We start from the raw sequence: 17,035 nt of genomic DNA, 5'->3' as shown, positions 1-17,035 counted from the left end.
TGGGTATCATAGGCTTTTAGTTTCTACATAGGTAATAAATACTGATGTCAGTGTTTCCTAAATTTCTACTTGCAGTTTGAATAGGATGGCGTCTATCTGTGGATCAATTCAGGAAAATTGATATTGCGAAACTATTGCTTATTAAGCAGTCTAGTTTGTACAGTGATTTGTGGCTTTCGTTATGAATGCCTTTCATATCTTCTGTAAATTTTCTCTCAGTTATTCTATGTTTTTAATCTACTGCAAAGGCATTTAAAATTTTTTCACTTGTTTTTGATAAATATAAATGTGGTTTTGTGTGTGTGAGGGGATGGTACAATAGTTTCTGGAAGTTTGGTACATTCTCTTATTAATTTTAGCTGTTATTTATTAATTCCCTTGGAATTTTTTATAATTTCCATGCACAATATATTTATGGATAAGATACTGTTCTTTGTTTTATCCAGTTAAAATTTCTTTTATTTTCTGTTTTATTGAATTGCCTACAGAAACCCAATATAGTGTTCTGCAGAATTTTGTGTAATGTTCTGCAGAATGTTTTGCAAGAACACTGTACATTCTTTTTTTTAAAAATTTTTATTAGTGAAACACCATGAGGTACAGTTGTAGATTTACAATTTTTTGTGCTTGGGTTTCGATTATACAATGATCAAATACCCATCCCTCCACCAGTGCCCATTTTCCACCACCATGGATAATATCCCTCCCACCCTCATCCCCCTCATCCCACTCTGCCTCTGTGGCAGGGCATTCCCTTTTGTTGTCTCTTTCCTTTTGGGTGTTGAGAACATTGTACATTCTTGCTCTTGATTTTAAGAGAACATTTAGTATTTTATGTGACTTTACCCTGTTTCATCTTGAAAGTATTCCCATATTGAGCATTCTATGTTGTTTTTTTCTAAATTAAGCCAATTTTAAAAGATAACAATTTTTAAAAATTATGACAAAACCATGTAACATTAATTTTTCATAAGAACCATTTAAAATTATGTGGTAGTGTTAGGTATATTATCATTCATTAAATGCATTATTGCATAATAATCTTAAAATTTTTTTAGAGCTGAAATATACCTACAATTTTATTCTCCCTTCAGTCCAACATACCCTGCTAACCAACTTACTGCTTTCTGTTTCTGTGATTTTGACTACTTCATGTAAGTAGAATCATATGGTGTTTCTCTTTTTGTAATTATCTAATTTCACATGATATAATGGCTATGAAGTTTGTTTCGGTTGTAGCATATAAAATTATTTCCTTCTCTTTTAATACTGAAGAGTACTCTATGATATGTATTTACTATATTTCTTTTATCCTTTCATCTCTTTCTCTCTCTCTTTCTTTCTCTCTCTTTGTACTGAGGATTGAATTTAGGGATCATGCTTTTATACTGAACTGAAATCCTGGTCTCTTTTTTTTATCCATAATGAATATTTGGATTCTTTCCTTCTTTTTGTAACTAAAAATAATAGTTAATTGAACACGAATATTTGGATATAGCTTTGAGATCTTGTTTCCAGTTCATATATACCCCAAAATGGGTATGTATATACATATATATATCTTGTTTCCAGTTAATAAGTATATGGATATATAGATAGATATCCAAAAGTGGGAGTTCTTATTCATATTATTTATATTATGTTATTATAGATAATTTTATTATCTATTTATATATATGGGGAAGAATTTTTGTAATGTTTATCATAATATATGCATAATTTTACACACTAATCATCATTTCCTAAATGGTCCAACATTTTTTTATCCTCATCAGTACTTGAATACAGAAACTATTGGACTAAAGAGCTTTTAGTTAACTGATTGAGCCTGTATTACAAAACAAACATGTCTTATACTCTCGAATTCCCAATCCTTCCCCTTATAGACACAAAAGATGAAAGCCAAGTTAGTAAGATCTTATAAGAATAAAAAAGTTTTCCAATTCCATTCTGATTTTGAATAAATCACTTAACCAATTTTTAATTACTATGTTAGTGGTGAACAGATGACATAGGTATAGTCCTTAGCCTCTACTCAGCTCAATAAAGAAAATGTAGCATAAAGATAAAATTATATATGAGGCATGGGGCTCAATAATATTTGTTATGTTCTAGAAATAAGCAAAGGACTTCCTGAAACAATTGACAGCAGAGTTCAATTTGGAAGACCTCTTCAGGGCAGAAAAATAAGTTTGTGAAATAAAACTTACAGTAAAACCTTTGGGGCAAATAGGTATTTCAACTTGTAGTTATGAAATGTTATTTTTGTGTTCTGGGAAAGATAAATATTTCATTATGATATAATGATTAAGTGTGGAACAAGAGGTAACTGAACATAATTCTGACTGAAAAGTATTAGACTTCAAAGAGTCCAGATAAAGGGAAATTTCACCTTGTCCTTTAGGAAGTTGGGTTCATTATTCAAGTTGAAGTGTCCAAGGAGTCACATTTCCTAGAGCGAAAAGAACACTGGATCAAGATTTTGACCTCAGAGAATGTATTGTTTTGATAGTTTTGATAATGAAGGGCTGGATCAATAGCACAGCATATTGCTTAACAACAGAAATCAGTTTTCTCCCCTCGCTAGAGTTTAAAAATCCAACATTGAAGTTTTGTTTGTGTATTTATTTCTCAGAGACTTCCATCCCTCATATGCCTATGGTTGCTTTCTTTGAGTGTTTACATGATCATCTTTTTGAAGGCATTTTTCTCTTTGGGATATCGTTTATATTGGACTTGAACCTATCCTAATAAACTGCTCCTAAACTGTTTAAACACCGTATTTTCTAATAGAGTCATGATCTAAGCTACAGGGATTTAAATTTCAATATATGAATTTTAGAAGAACTAATTCAGTCTACAGTAACGGGTGTGATCACTCGGGAGCTGATTATTTTATAATTCTTTAGGAACATACTCAAGTTCTATTGAGAAGGGCTTATTATTGTGTGTCTTGATGTTGAAAAATTGAAGGGAAGTTCTGAGGAGTAATGTACCATCAAAATCCATACCAATCTAATCTCCAAATAGTGTTTTTTTTTAAGTTTTCTGACAACTTTGATAAACTGGCATATCAGCAAAGTACATAGATACTTTAAGAAGTAGTAGTAGTAATTTTTGACAGCTGACCACACAAAGCTATTTGTACTGTATCTTCCAAGCAAATAATGAGGAAGGCTTCCTCTATCTACAGATATCTAAGACCTGAGGGTTTATAGTAGTTTTTAGTTTGTTAGGATTTTCTAAGGTTAAATAGGAACTAGTGTCAATAAAAATTTCTGTTTAAGAAAAATTTATGAAGAACAAATTATTTTAAGATGTTTCACCCCTACCCCAACTGAAATCATCATTAACAATAGAAATCAGTTTTCTCCCCATTCTCGAGTTTAAAAATCCAATATTGAAGAATTGTTTGTGTATCTCTTTCTTCCATCCCGAATTTGCCTATGGTTGCTTTCTTTAAGTATTTACATGATCATCTTTCTGAAGGCATTTTTCTGTTTTCTCTTTGGGATAAAATTTATATTATATTGACAGTCACTGTCACTGTCATCCCATTGTTCATCTATTTACTTAAGCAGGCCCCAGTAACGACTCTATACCTCCCAGCCCTGAGGTTTTAGCAGCCTTTTCTTATTTGTCTTTTCCCAATGATTGTAGGCTCTTTCAGGGTAAGGGGAATGAGACCTGTTATCATTACTGGTTTTGGCATATCAAATACGTCATAGGGGCCTGCCAGGCTCTGCCCATGCGGGCGGGACACTCTCTGTAGCTTGCCCGGCTCTCCAAGAGGCATACGTTTATATATTTCTCTCTATAATTTGTTGCCTACTGTCTGAACTCCATCAAATATGGTGTGGTAATTATGGAAAATAGGTAAGAAGTGTCTTATGATGTAGTCCGGAAAGCGTCCTGGAGCATGGCGATGGTTGGATAGTGGAGGTCGCTGCAGTGACTGGGTCCCTTGGGGTGGGGAGGTCTCTCACCCGCCCCCCCCTCTGGAGCACTCCAAGTGAAAACAGCCTGGCACAGAGTCATCATACCAAGTTCAGGGAGATGAGAGCATGCACTAATTAATTGTTCCAAATGGAGAGAGTGGTTTTTAGTGGCCAAACTAACTATAAATGGACTCATCTGAAATATTTCTGATAGCATAGAAAAAGCATAATGAATGAATTTGAATAGACTTTTAAATTATATCAGAGGATTGCCTGTTTTGTGGAAATGATCTCATACAACTTTAGATCACCACGACAATACCTGGAATAAAGCAGTTGCCGAATACAGGTGTGGGACATCAATGAACTCATTACAAAGGTCAGAATCCTTCACACGGACACAAAACAACACCAGGACAGGCCACAGTGGGCCACTCTGGGTGGAAATGCAAAACTTCTGGATGGTGCGAACTCTGCTTTTAACTGCATCTTTCTTCCTTCAGAGCATGATTTCAAATTTAAACTCTGTACCGCTGTAACCATCTTTGATCACTAGGTGGCGATGGAGACTGACAAGTTTCTTTAGTTATCAGATGAGTTTAGCATATTCCCCAAGATTTGTTTCTCTACATATTGTTATTAATATGTTCAAGTACTGAGGGTCAGAGATGTAGTAAACCACGTCAGGTTTTACTTGTACATAGCTGACCCAGATTCAAATGCGATCTGGCCCCATGAGCGCTGCCAGGAGTGATTCTGGAGTACAGGGCTTTTAAGTTATATCACAGAATTGCCTGTTATGAGCCCTGGATACAAACAAACAAAAAATATTTTCAAATTATAAACATTAAAAAGTTATCATCAGTGCTGGTTCCTCAATTCAATGGAAGGGTCGCGCCAGGACAAAACTTGCAGTTCTTGGAACCTCAATGCGTTATACCCTGCACTACTCAGGGGGATCATGCGGTGCCAAGAATTACAGCTGAACCTTAACCATTGTACTACCTCTCTGGGCCCCGGTAACTGAGGTGTTGTTTTTTTAAATTGATGTATGGTGATTTACACTACTTTTAATGATACCTTTTAATTCACACAATATTCTGAGTCCACACCCAGCAACAGAGTGTCTAGTTTGCTTCTATCAGTGTCTTGGTTAGCTTGGTTCTGCATATCTTCGCATTTATTACTTCCTTACTGTCACTGTCACTGTTCTCCCATTGTTCATTGATTTGCTCAGTAACTGTGTGAGACTTGTTACTGTGTTTGGCATATCGAATACGTCACAGGTAGCGTTGCCAGGCTTTGTTGAGTGGTTGAGATACTCTAGGTAGCTTGCTGGGGTCTCCGAGAGGGGCGAAGAAATAGAGCTTGGGTTGGCCAGGTCGGCTGCATGCAAAGCAAACGCCCTACCCGCTGTCCTATTATATACCTGTTTGGGAAAAATCATTCTATATCTGTCTCTTTGTTAAACTCAGCATTATACTTTCCAGTTTCATTGATAGAGCAGCAAAGTTCATGATTTCACGTTTTCTCAAAGCGGAGCAGTGTGCTATTGTGAATAACTGTCCTTGGACATTTGGGTTGTATCCAGGTCTTTGCTGTTGTGAGTAGTACAGCCAATAAGCAGAGGAACACAAATGTCTTCCTGTGAAAACGAATTTTTTTTAGCTTCAGGTGAGTCAGAATTTCAGGGTTTTTTTAGTGTAGTTTCAATGGTTAGTATGCTGGTTGAATGTCCTGGCATAATAAAGACTTTTGTTTTCAGACAATGCCTTCAAATTCTAGTAGTCAATTCAGATTACTATAGCATAGTTTTATGATTGGCTGGCATATGTAATAGAAACCTACTGTCTCTTTTTTTTTATAATAGTCTATTTAATTTGTTAAGTCAAAATTGTTTTTACTCAGATAGTAGATAGTAATTTTTTTTTTATTAGTGGAACACCATGAGGTACAGTTGTAGATTTACAAATTTTTGTGCTTGGATCTCGGTCATACCACGATCAAATACCCATCCCTCCACCAGTGTCCATTTTCCACCACCAGGATAATATCCCTCCCTCCCCATCCCCCCATCCCCCCCTGCCACTGTGGCAGGGCATTCCCCCTTGTTCTCTCTCTCCTTTTGGGTGTTGTGATCAGCAAAAGAGGCATTGAGTGGTGAACATGTTCAGTCCAGTCTACTTTCAACCTGCATCTCCCCTCCTGGGAGGATCCTCCAAACACCCTCCACTTGGTGTTGCCCTTTCTATCTGAATTGTCCTTTCCCCTAGAATACCCGGCTGGCCTCTAAGTTATGGAGTAATTCTCCTGGTGCTGATCTCAGCTATTCTTGGGTACTAATCTCATATTTTGTTACTTTATATCCCCCAGATGAATGCAATCTTTCTATGTCTATCCCTCTCTTTCTGACTCATTTCACTTAGCATGATACTTTCCATATTGTACCACTTGTATGTAAAGTTCATGACTTCATCTTTTCTAAGAGCTACATAGTACTCCATTGTGTAGATGTACCAAAGTTTCTTTAACCAGTCATCTGTTCTTGGGCACTCAGGTCTCTTCCAGTTTCTGACTACTGTAAAGAGTGCTGCAATGAACAAACAAGTGCAGATGTCACTTCGGCTACACATTTTTGCCTCTCTGGGATAAATTCCCAGGAGTGAAACCTACTGTCTCTTAGTTTTAGTGGTTACAGATCTAGGTATTGGCAGGATTGGTGACTTCTAAGGTTATGGAAATTTGTACTCTGTCCCTTGCCCCTAAAATTTGCTGAAAGTCTTCAATATGTAGAAACTTCACCTCACTCTCTGTCTTCATCTTTTCCTTGTTCTCTTCCTGTTTCAGTTGTGTATCCAAATTCCCCTTTTTACAAGAACACTAGTATTATTGGATTAGAAACTCACCCTACTCCAGCAATGTCACGTCTTAATGAATTATCACTGCATCAGTGTCATCCTGTTATTCATCGATCTTCTTGAGTGAGCACCAGTAAGTCTGTATTTGTCCTAGCCCTGAGATTTTAGCCGCCTCTTCTTACTCATCCTTCCCAATAGTGCTGCACTGGAGGATCTTTCAGGGTCAGGGGAATGAGACACATCTTTGTTACTTTATTTAACTTAGTGAGTCATTTCAAAAGTAATCCCTTTACCAAAAACAGGCACATTATGAAGTACAGGCAGTTGGCACTTCAACATGTGGATATTTGGGATACACAATTCAATTTGTAAAAATAAAAAGGCTGTAACAAGTCTTTTCTGGTTGTTTCTTTTTATGGGGAGTGGAGGGAGCAGAGATTTGTTCATTTTTATGAGATAAAGAATAGCCCTTTATAGACATCTATAAAATACAACCTAAGATCTTTATACTAAAAAATATCTTTTTATCTATTTCTTATCCTCACTCCCTTTCTTTTTCCTTCTCTTTCTCTCCCTCCAGTTTTCTTTTCTTTCTTCTTAATTTTTCTCATGTATTGACCATGAGCTTACATGACTTGAAAACTCTGAGCCAGTAGAAAACAGGAGTCTAAATGTAAAAAATATACTGGAAAAGTTTCTAATTAGTCAAAATGTTAGCAATCATGTTTTATGTTTTAAATAAAAACAATGAAAAGCTTTATGAAGTTAATTAACTAAGTTTATTATAAAACATATTCTAAGGCATCATGGATAAAACTATATACTTCCAGACAAGGCAAAATGAAACATATATTTTCTTTTTTTCCTATCCCATATTCTCTGGGGGAATTTGTATGGCCTAGAGCAGTAGTGATTTTGCTTTAGTGAATATATAAGTCAAAGATGGTTGTGTGAAACTGGACTTTTGGAGTTGAAGGAAATTTATCTTCACAAGATATATTATTTGCATTCAAAGTGTGGGTAAATGTGTCTTTTCTTTCAACTCACAACCTTTTGAAGAATACATCTATGTGAAGGCTCACTTTTCATTACAGGGAACCCTGAGCTGAATAGAGCATGATTTCTGTCTTCAGAAAGGCAGTTGAGCTTATTCAGCAAATCAGATACGCACTTTTACATTAGAGCAGACAGCATGAAGAACAACCTTAATATCTACCAAGACCACAGCCCAAATCTAGGACAAGTGCCAGAGACTGTGTGTAGTTGATGGGGATCTGGTACCAGTTTGTGGGGAATTTTGCCATTGTGCATCCTTCCAGCCCATTTTCTTCTGGCCGTGTTTATAGATCAAACAGGTGAGAGTAGACAGAACACCTGGACAACAACTCCAGGATATATCCTAGAGCATTTTTGCTGAGTAGGCCAGTGGGCTTGTCATCATGATTAGTGTCCTCTTCTCTAACAAAGGACAACTCTCCAATGTCCTCTATTAACCTTAATGAACTCTTTAATTCTTCAATTCATCAGCATCTCAAACAGTATTATTTAAATACTTAACTCTTCATTTGCTGGGCTTAAATTTATGTTCATTATTCAATTTTGCTTTGCTTAATTTTTTCTAGAAGTGATCCGCAAATAGTGCTCAATGGGTCTGAGGTCACTGCTGCATTGCTCAACGCCAGGGCTGGAGGATGCTATGCTTCTTCAACCTGGGAGGTACTGGAGACTACCAGAGTCACCTCTATAATTCTAAGGTTAATCATATTACTGTTTGGGAGTAGGGGGATTGCAGTGTCCAGAATTGAACCAAGATTGATCCTATGCTGTAGGATAACACTGTTTGGTTCTTCCTGCAAAGCCTCAGGTACTTTAGGTTTACTGGGTTGCTCCCATCACAGTGCTCCCGTTCCTCTGTGTTTATTTGTAATTTCTTTCTTTGTGCTCTGCTGACTTGTAAATATTGGTTTTCTTTTCTCCCTAAGTCCTTTGCATAGTTTATTCAGAGCAATGTCCTTTTTGTATGGACACAAGAAGACAGTATATGCTATGCTTTTGTGATCTGACTCTCAGTGATATTTCCCTTCTGGGCATCTGTTCTCTCACCTAAGCCTCAGTTGTCTTTACTTCCTAGCACCCCCAAAAGCAGGGTCCCAACGATGGACTGGATGGAACCAGGGTAATCGGTAAGCTATGTGCTACTGTGGCATCGAGATGAGCCTGGCCAAAGTGCCATAATTCTTAACTATAAGTTAAGAGCTTGGTCATGGGCAAATGCTGTCATTTCCAAAAAGTAATAACTAGATTCGGACCCTGCTAGGGTTAGAAATAATTAATTTGGACTGAGTGCTGTAGTTTGAGTCTGTGGCAAGATGTTCTCAGGAGAGCTGCCCCACAAGCCTCAATGCTATCTCTTACTGTGTCCATACAAAAATAGCTAGTATTGAGATGTTGATAGAGTTATTGGACTGAGGAAAGGAGAAAAACACCTTAGGAGGTATTGTGCCCTTGGGCCCTCAGAAAGGGCTTTTTTATGTTGATTTGGCTACCAGACTGGGTGCAGTGTCAGCCCAGAGCTCTGGGGAGTTGGAGAGACAAGACAGGTGGAGAATGAGAGAGAGAGAGAGAGAGCAGGGCTGTTTGGACCGCGGAGAGGCTGGCAAGGGGGACAGAGAGAGAAGAATGTAGAAGAATATAGGAGCAAGCAGATGGAGAGAGACAGCCCAAGCTGCGAGATGGAGCAGAGAGATGAGCAGGAGAGACAGGAGGGATGGGACTGAGAGGCAGTGAGAGGCTAGAATGGGAGGCTCAGAGAGACTGGGGCAGGCAGGTGGGGAAAATGGAATAAAGGGCATCTGATCAATCAACTGACTTGGCCCTCATTTCATCCACTGTCTGCCCCATGTCTGGGACTGCCCCAGCTGGGCAAGCAGCCTGGGGCCCACCCTGAATGTGGGCAGCTAGGAAAGAGTTGTTGGGGTCTCCCCCCGGCCGCCCTCAGAGTTTTATACATCATGCTATCTTTCCAAATCATATTCAATGGTCTTGAACATATGAAAATATTTTGTGTGTTTAAGTATATAATTTGGCCCCAAGTATATAATTTATTTAGACAAAAGTAATATTTCTTTTCTTTTTTTTAAATTTTTTTGCTTTTTTTGGGGGGTCACACCTGTCGATACACAGGGGCTACTCCTGGCTCATGCACTCAGGAATTACTCCTGGCGGTGCTCAGGGGATCATAAGGGATGCTGGGAATCGAACCTGGGTTGGCCGCATGTAAGGCTAAACGCCCTACCCACTGTGCTATCTCTCCAGCCCCAACAGTAATATTTCTACAGTGGAAAAAATCTTTCTGATTTGCTATGTCAATTTCTTCAGAATGCATCCTGTTTTTTAAATGCTCTGTCAATGGTGGAATAAGTGTGAAACCTGCTGTTGTCAAAAAATTCAGTGGAAGAGCTTGATGGAGGACTTCTAAGCAAAATGTATAGTACTAAAAATAACAATAGTTCCCCTTGTAGTAGTATATGTTCAACAAGAGGATCCACTTATTCATTTAAGATAAATTCCAAGCCTTCAAGGATTCACACAGACTGAAAATAACTCATTTATGTGTACTCTCATTGCACTCCCAATATTGAACACAGCATAAATACAAGCTGACTGAGAGTTTGACCAAACATACTAAAAACCGTTAATCTGGTGGTTTTTGGATTTGAGACTCCTATTTAAATCTGTTCAAAGAACAAATTGTGATAAGTGATTTTCAGACTAGCCAAAGCACACTACAGACACACTTGTTTTTATTGCAAATTTGTTCTTACTTCAGGGCCATATCTGGCTTTGCTGAGGGATTACTTCTAGCTCTGCTCAGATATTACTTTGGGTGGTGCTTGGGACTGAGCCAAAGTTTTATTTTATTCTTTTTAAAAATATTTTTTTCATCAAGTATTGTGGACCACCTTATAAAATAAAATATTATGAAAAATAAATGACTTAGAAATTAACTAAGATTATCAAAGTTTGTCCTAAAATATCAAATCTATAAATATATTTGTGAACATTGACAGAAAGGTTGTTTTATAAAATGTTTAAATTCTCTATAACTCTAACTTCCTACTATTTCACCATAAATGACTAGTATAGTGTCCCTGACTAGTGCACAGTGTTCAGTAACCTTTTATTAAAGGTAAGGTAAAAGGTAAAGGCCCTCCTGTTGATCGTTGATTTCCTCGAGCGGGCCCAGTAACGTCTCCATTGGAGACTTTGTTGTTACTGTGTCTGGCATATCGAATACTCTCGGTAGCTTGCCGGGCTCTCTGAGAGGGGCGGAGGAATCGAACTCGGGTCGGCCATGTTGGCCGCTTGTAAGGCGAACACCCTACCCGCTGTGCTATCGCTCCAGCCTTTTTATTAATTTTAAATTAAAGAAGAAAACCCCCAAAGTAAGCTAAATCTATAGCAAAGAAATTGCTTTCTCAATCAAAACATTATTACAACTGAGATCACCTAAATGGTAAAGGTATCATTTAGCATTTTTTGAACTTATGTATAAAATTTTCTGATTTGTCATGTAACTTAGTTTTATGAACTTCAGTTAATATAGAACATAACTTTCATTACTACATTGAAAAATATAGACATATTAGTTCCTATTAATGAAGACAAAGAATTTCTTTTAGTATCTAAAAGATCAAACAGTAACTAGTCTCTGGAGTTCTTTAATTGCATAGAAATTAATGCCAGGAATATTTCACTTAGAAAACATGTACAATGGTTAACTTGTTTAAGAGCCTTGTAAAAGTCATTTCAAAGGGAATAAATTCATTTGGGACATTAATTATAGCAAGAAGGCTCCTGATATTGACATCATGTTTGTACGAAGGTCATAATCTCTCATTATAATTTAAGTGCGTTGACATGTGCTGACATGTTTAACTTTTAAATATTTAAATGTTTCTTCAAATCTAATAAAGGTGAAGAGAATAGGAGTCATAATACCAAATATCCTTGAGATATGACTGTGTCATTCTCTAAAAAGTTACTTTATAGAATCAAGTTATTATCCCTTTTGCAAAGTAAAATAAAAATGTCTTATGTGTCATAAAGAAAACAATTTTATTGATATTGCCATTTCTGATGGAGCTATGCATGGGAAGGTGACTTCAATGCTTGCAGCTAGATAAATTTATTCTCTTTGATGATTTTCATAATATCAAGAATATAATATACATCATTTAATCTTGTGCTCCTATACTCATACAGTTTACCAGCCAGTATCAAGCATGACCTGATTATGGACAATGCCCAAATCTTACTAAAATTACCAAATTATGATATGAAAAAGTGTGTATGTTCCTGATAACAAAAGTGGGATATAGTAGTTAAGTCTAGAAAAGGAGAAATTTTGTACAAGATTAAAAAAAATTTTATCAAAAAGACATAGAACAACCACTAGGAAAGTGAATAGGATAGGCAAGGGACAAAGATAGACTGTTGGCTTTTCTGCTTTATGTTGAATTATTGCTCAAGAGCATCCACATCTTGCATTGGTTCATTGTTATTGAGCAACTTTCTGCTGACATGTTCGTTGCCAGATTACCACAGTATCACATACCCACTGCCAAAGAAAAAGTACCCTCAGCATGTTGGACTACTTATTCTTTCATGGTAAATTAAACAATATTCTGGTATTGACTTTACCATCTATTTATTGAACATATGATTTGTTATGAAGCAACAGATAAGAGTTTAGCTTACTCTTGGTGAGTTAGCAAATTCAAATTTATGGAATGGAAAAGCAGGAAAGTGGTGTGTGTATGTGTGTATATATGTGTGTGTGTATATTTTATTTTGTGGTGCTGGTGATTTAATTCAGAACCTCACATATGCGATCACTGAGCCATACCCCAGCTCCAAAGCACAAATGTTTTTGAAGTGATAAACATGGTTGTTACCTGGATTATGATGTGCTTCATTAATGTATAAATTGGTCAAAACTTATTAACTATTAACTGTGTATTTTAAGTATGTTGAATCCATAACCATAAGAACTCAATTAAATTGCCTTATAAGATAAAATTTAAAAAAAAGAGTTAGATTCTGAACCTTATAAACTCACGAAGCCTAGTGCTTGTCCTCTTCTCTATTATAAAAATTATATAGGTATTTAAAAAAATTATGTTTTGGGTTTCACCCAGTGTTGCTCAAGGCTTATTCCTGTCTCTGCATTCAAGAATCACACCTGGCAAGCTCAGGGAACCATCTGGATTCTAGGGATTGAACTTGTGTCAGGCTCTTTTAAAGTCAGTATATTCTAATCATCACCATTAATTAATCCACATATAACTTTAAAATTCAAATTTTCTCAGCAACAGTTTTTTAAAAATCTTTAAGGCAGAACTACAAAGTTTAAAAATGCATGAATATATATGTCTCCTTGTATAAAAAGCAAATTCTAATCTCATGGAGCAATAATAATAGTTATAGTTAATATCCAAAGTAAAAATCAGCCACACCCTTTTAAAATATGCAGTGGGTTTGAATATTGGTACTTAGGTTTTGTTCAAAGTTTTTAAAATTGTTGCTATAGAGCTTGCTAATCTACAATTGCCTTACTGGAAAGGACCCCTATCAAAGACATGAATAATCTCTTAATAACCTCTAGTCTGTTATATATCTCCCCCATCTCCCTATCCATTCTAAAGAGATAGACACATTTTTGTCCTCCTCTTTTAGCAACACAGTAGGGAATGCTCTCAACTTCTGTGTCTCACCCTACTATTCAAGGAATCTAATGAAGAATTACTTCAAGGATTGGAGGCCAGCATTGAATAAGGTTTCGGGTCTTTTATTTCTTACCCACATGAAAATATTTGGTTTACTCATTCATCCAGGTACCCGCCCAGTGGCAGGGCCTGTTCCCGGGGCTGCGCTGCTAACTAGATCCCCTGAGAACAGCTGGTTTTTACCCTTGGTCTGCAGTGGATGGGAATTGAGGCACACTACCCGAAAGCAAAGCTGAACCGTTCCGGGCACCCTCTCTTCATTCATCCAGGTACCCTCCCGGCGGCAGGGCCCCTTCCCAGAGCCACGGCCATGTTAGCAGCCATGAATTATTCTCCTCCTACATATTCCATACGAACCATAAGTTACCTTCTTAGAAGGAATCTTCTTTAGGTTAGCTTAACCACCAGAAACACATTAGGCAATAATTCATTAAGGCCATCTCAATTCATTTTTCATCTCAGGCAGAATAGTAACAGTGAGCGTGAAGGTCTAAACCACTGGTCACAATGGTAAAGCAACGCAGAAGTCCACCAAGCTTTCTTATTGAAGAGGCTAGCCCAGAAGACACCAACAGTAATGAAGTGCTAGACCACCTCTCTGACAAGGAATTTAGAAGGGAGCTACTGAGGATGCTTAGGGAGCTAAAAGAAACAATGGAGAGCAATGCCAATAAAAGACAAGAGGATTTGAAGGTAGAAATGAGGAAAATGCAAACAGAATTACAAATAGAAGTGTCAGTTCTGAAAAACCTGGTAGGCGAATTGAAAAACTCAGTGGACGGCTTCAGCAGCAGAATAGCAACTGCTGAGGACAGAATCAGTGAGCTCGAAGATGAAGCCTAGAGACTCTCCAGAAAAGAGCAGAAAATGGAAGAGACTCACAATTCTGGAACAGATGGCAAGAGAAGATCATGATGAAGTCAAGAAGAGTAATATAAGAATTATTGGAGTCCTAAAGGGACAGAAAGAAAACCCTGATGAAAAAGAAACTGTCAAAGACATCATTGCTATGATGTTTCCAGAGCTGAAGAAAACATGTCACCGCATTCAGGAGGCACGAAGGGTACCAGCTAGAAGAAATCCGAATAAAAATACCCCAAGACACATCCTGATCAAAAGGACCAGAACCTTAGATAGAGTCAAAATTCTGAAAGCAGCAAGATCAAAGAAAGAAATTTCCTACAAAGGAGCATCCTTAAGATTCACAGCTGATTTGTCTGATGAAACCATCATGGCCCGAAAACAGTGGTGGGATATAATGAAAAAACTCAATGAAATAAATGCCTCACCAAAAATACTTTATTCAGTGAGACTCTCATTTATAACAGAAGGGACAACACACAGTTTCACAGATAAACAACAGCTCAGGAACTTCATAGACTCAAAATCATGGTTATAAGAACAATTAAATGGGCTACTTTAAGACAAGACAGGCCCCTCAAATACACCAAATTTCAATAGAAAAATGGGACAAAACCCCATAGCAATAATCTCTCTCAACGTCAATGGGCTAAACACACCAATTAAAAGACAAAGAGTGGCAAGATGGATTAGAAAATTGAACCCAACATTCTGCTGCCTGCAAGAAACACATCTCAATAGTCAAGGCAAACACAGGCTCAGAGTCAAAGGCTGGAAAACAATTCTACAGGCAAACAGCTTCCATAAAAAAGCTGGAGTATCCATCGAGTATCATACCATATTGATTTCAGACTGAAGAAGGTCACAAGGGACAGTGAAGGCCATTTCTTCTTGATCAAGGGATCTGTGCAACAGGAAGAATTTACAATACTAAATGTATAAGCACCTAATGAGGGACCATCAAAGTACTTAAAACAACTACTCATAGACTTGGAGAAAGACATTGATAGCAACACAATACTAGTGGGAGACTTCAACACTGCTTTATCACCTCTTGATAGATCAACCAGACTCAAGATTAGCAAGTGCATACTTCATCTGAGGTAAACAATGGAAGAAAGAGACTTAGTAGATATATACAGGACATTTCATTCTAAAAAGCTGAATACATATTCTTCTCAAGAATGCATGAAACATTCTCCAAGATAGACCACATGCTGAGCCACAAAATATACCTCCATAAAAGTAAGAAGATAGAGATGGTAACTACAATCTTCTCAGACCATAATGTGCTGAAATTAGAAGTAAATCACACACACAAGCAGAAAACTAAATCAAACACCTAGAAATTAAACAGTTCACTATTGGACAACGAGTGGCTTAGAAAGGAAATCAAAGAGGAAATCAAAAGATTCCTGGAAACGAATGAGAATTAGGACACAAATTACGAAAACTTATGGGACACAGCAAAAGCTGTGTTAAGAGGAAAGTTTATAGCTCTACAAGCATTCCTCAGGAAGAAGGAGCGAGCCCACATAAGTAACCTAACCTCACAGTTTAAGAACTTGAAGAATGACCAACAAAAGGAGCCCAATCCGAACAGAAGGAAGGAAATAATAAAACTCAGAGCAGAGATTAACGAGATGGAAACCCAAAATACAATCCGAAAGATCAATGAAACCAAGAGCAGATTCTTCGAGAAAACAAACAAAATCGATAAGCTTCTAGCAAAACAAACTGAGAAAGGAAGAGAAAAAACCCTAATAAACCGAATCAGAAATGAAAAAGGGGTCATTACAACAGAAACTACAAAAATTCAAAGGATCCTCAGGGAGTATTTTGAGAAACTTTATGCCATGGAACATGAAAACCTCAAGGAAATGAATAAATTCCTAGATTCCTATAGCCTCCCAAGGCTGAACCAAGAACAGACCTATCACCGTCAAAAAAATAGAAACAGTAATAAAAAGTCTCTCCAAGCACAAAAGTCCTGGCCCAGATGAATTCACTAGTGAATTCTTCCAAATCTTTAAAGAGGACTTACTCCCAATCCACTTCAAGCTTTTACACGAAATTGAAACATCAAAAAGACATTCGAATAGTTTCTCTGAACCAAATATCACCCTGATATCAAAAGCAGACAGAGATACCACAAAGAAAGAAAATTACAGGCCGATATCCCTAATGAACACAGATGCAAAGATCTTCAACAAACTATTAGCAAATAGAATCCAACAACTCATCAAATAGATCATACATCATGACCAAGTAGGATTCATCCCAAGGATGCAAGGATGGTTTAACATTCAAAAAATTGATCAACATAATCCATCATATCAATAAAAGGAAAGATAAAAAGCACATGATCATATCAATAGATTCAGAGAAAGCATTTGACAAGATCCAGCACCTATTTATGATGAAAACCCTTGAGAAAATGGGTATAGAGGGGACTTTCCTCAATATAGTTAAAAACATCTACCACAAGCCTACAGCAAGCATCATCCTCAATGGGGTAAAACTGAGAGCCTTCCTTCTAAGATCAGGGATGAGACAAGCCCACTCTCTCTACTGCTGTTCAATATAGTAC

Source organism: Sorex fumeus, unplaced genomic scaffold (genome assembly GCF_029834395.1).
Source record: "Sorex fumeus unplaced genomic scaffold, SorFum_2.1 ptg000034l, whole genome shotgun sequence".
NCBI classification, from domain to species: domain Eukaryota; kingdom Metazoa; phylum Chordata; class Mammalia; order Eulipotyphla; family Soricidae; genus Sorex; species Sorex fumeus.
The sequence above is the reverse complement of the archived record's forward strand: the minus strand, read 5'-3'. Positions refer to the sequence as shown.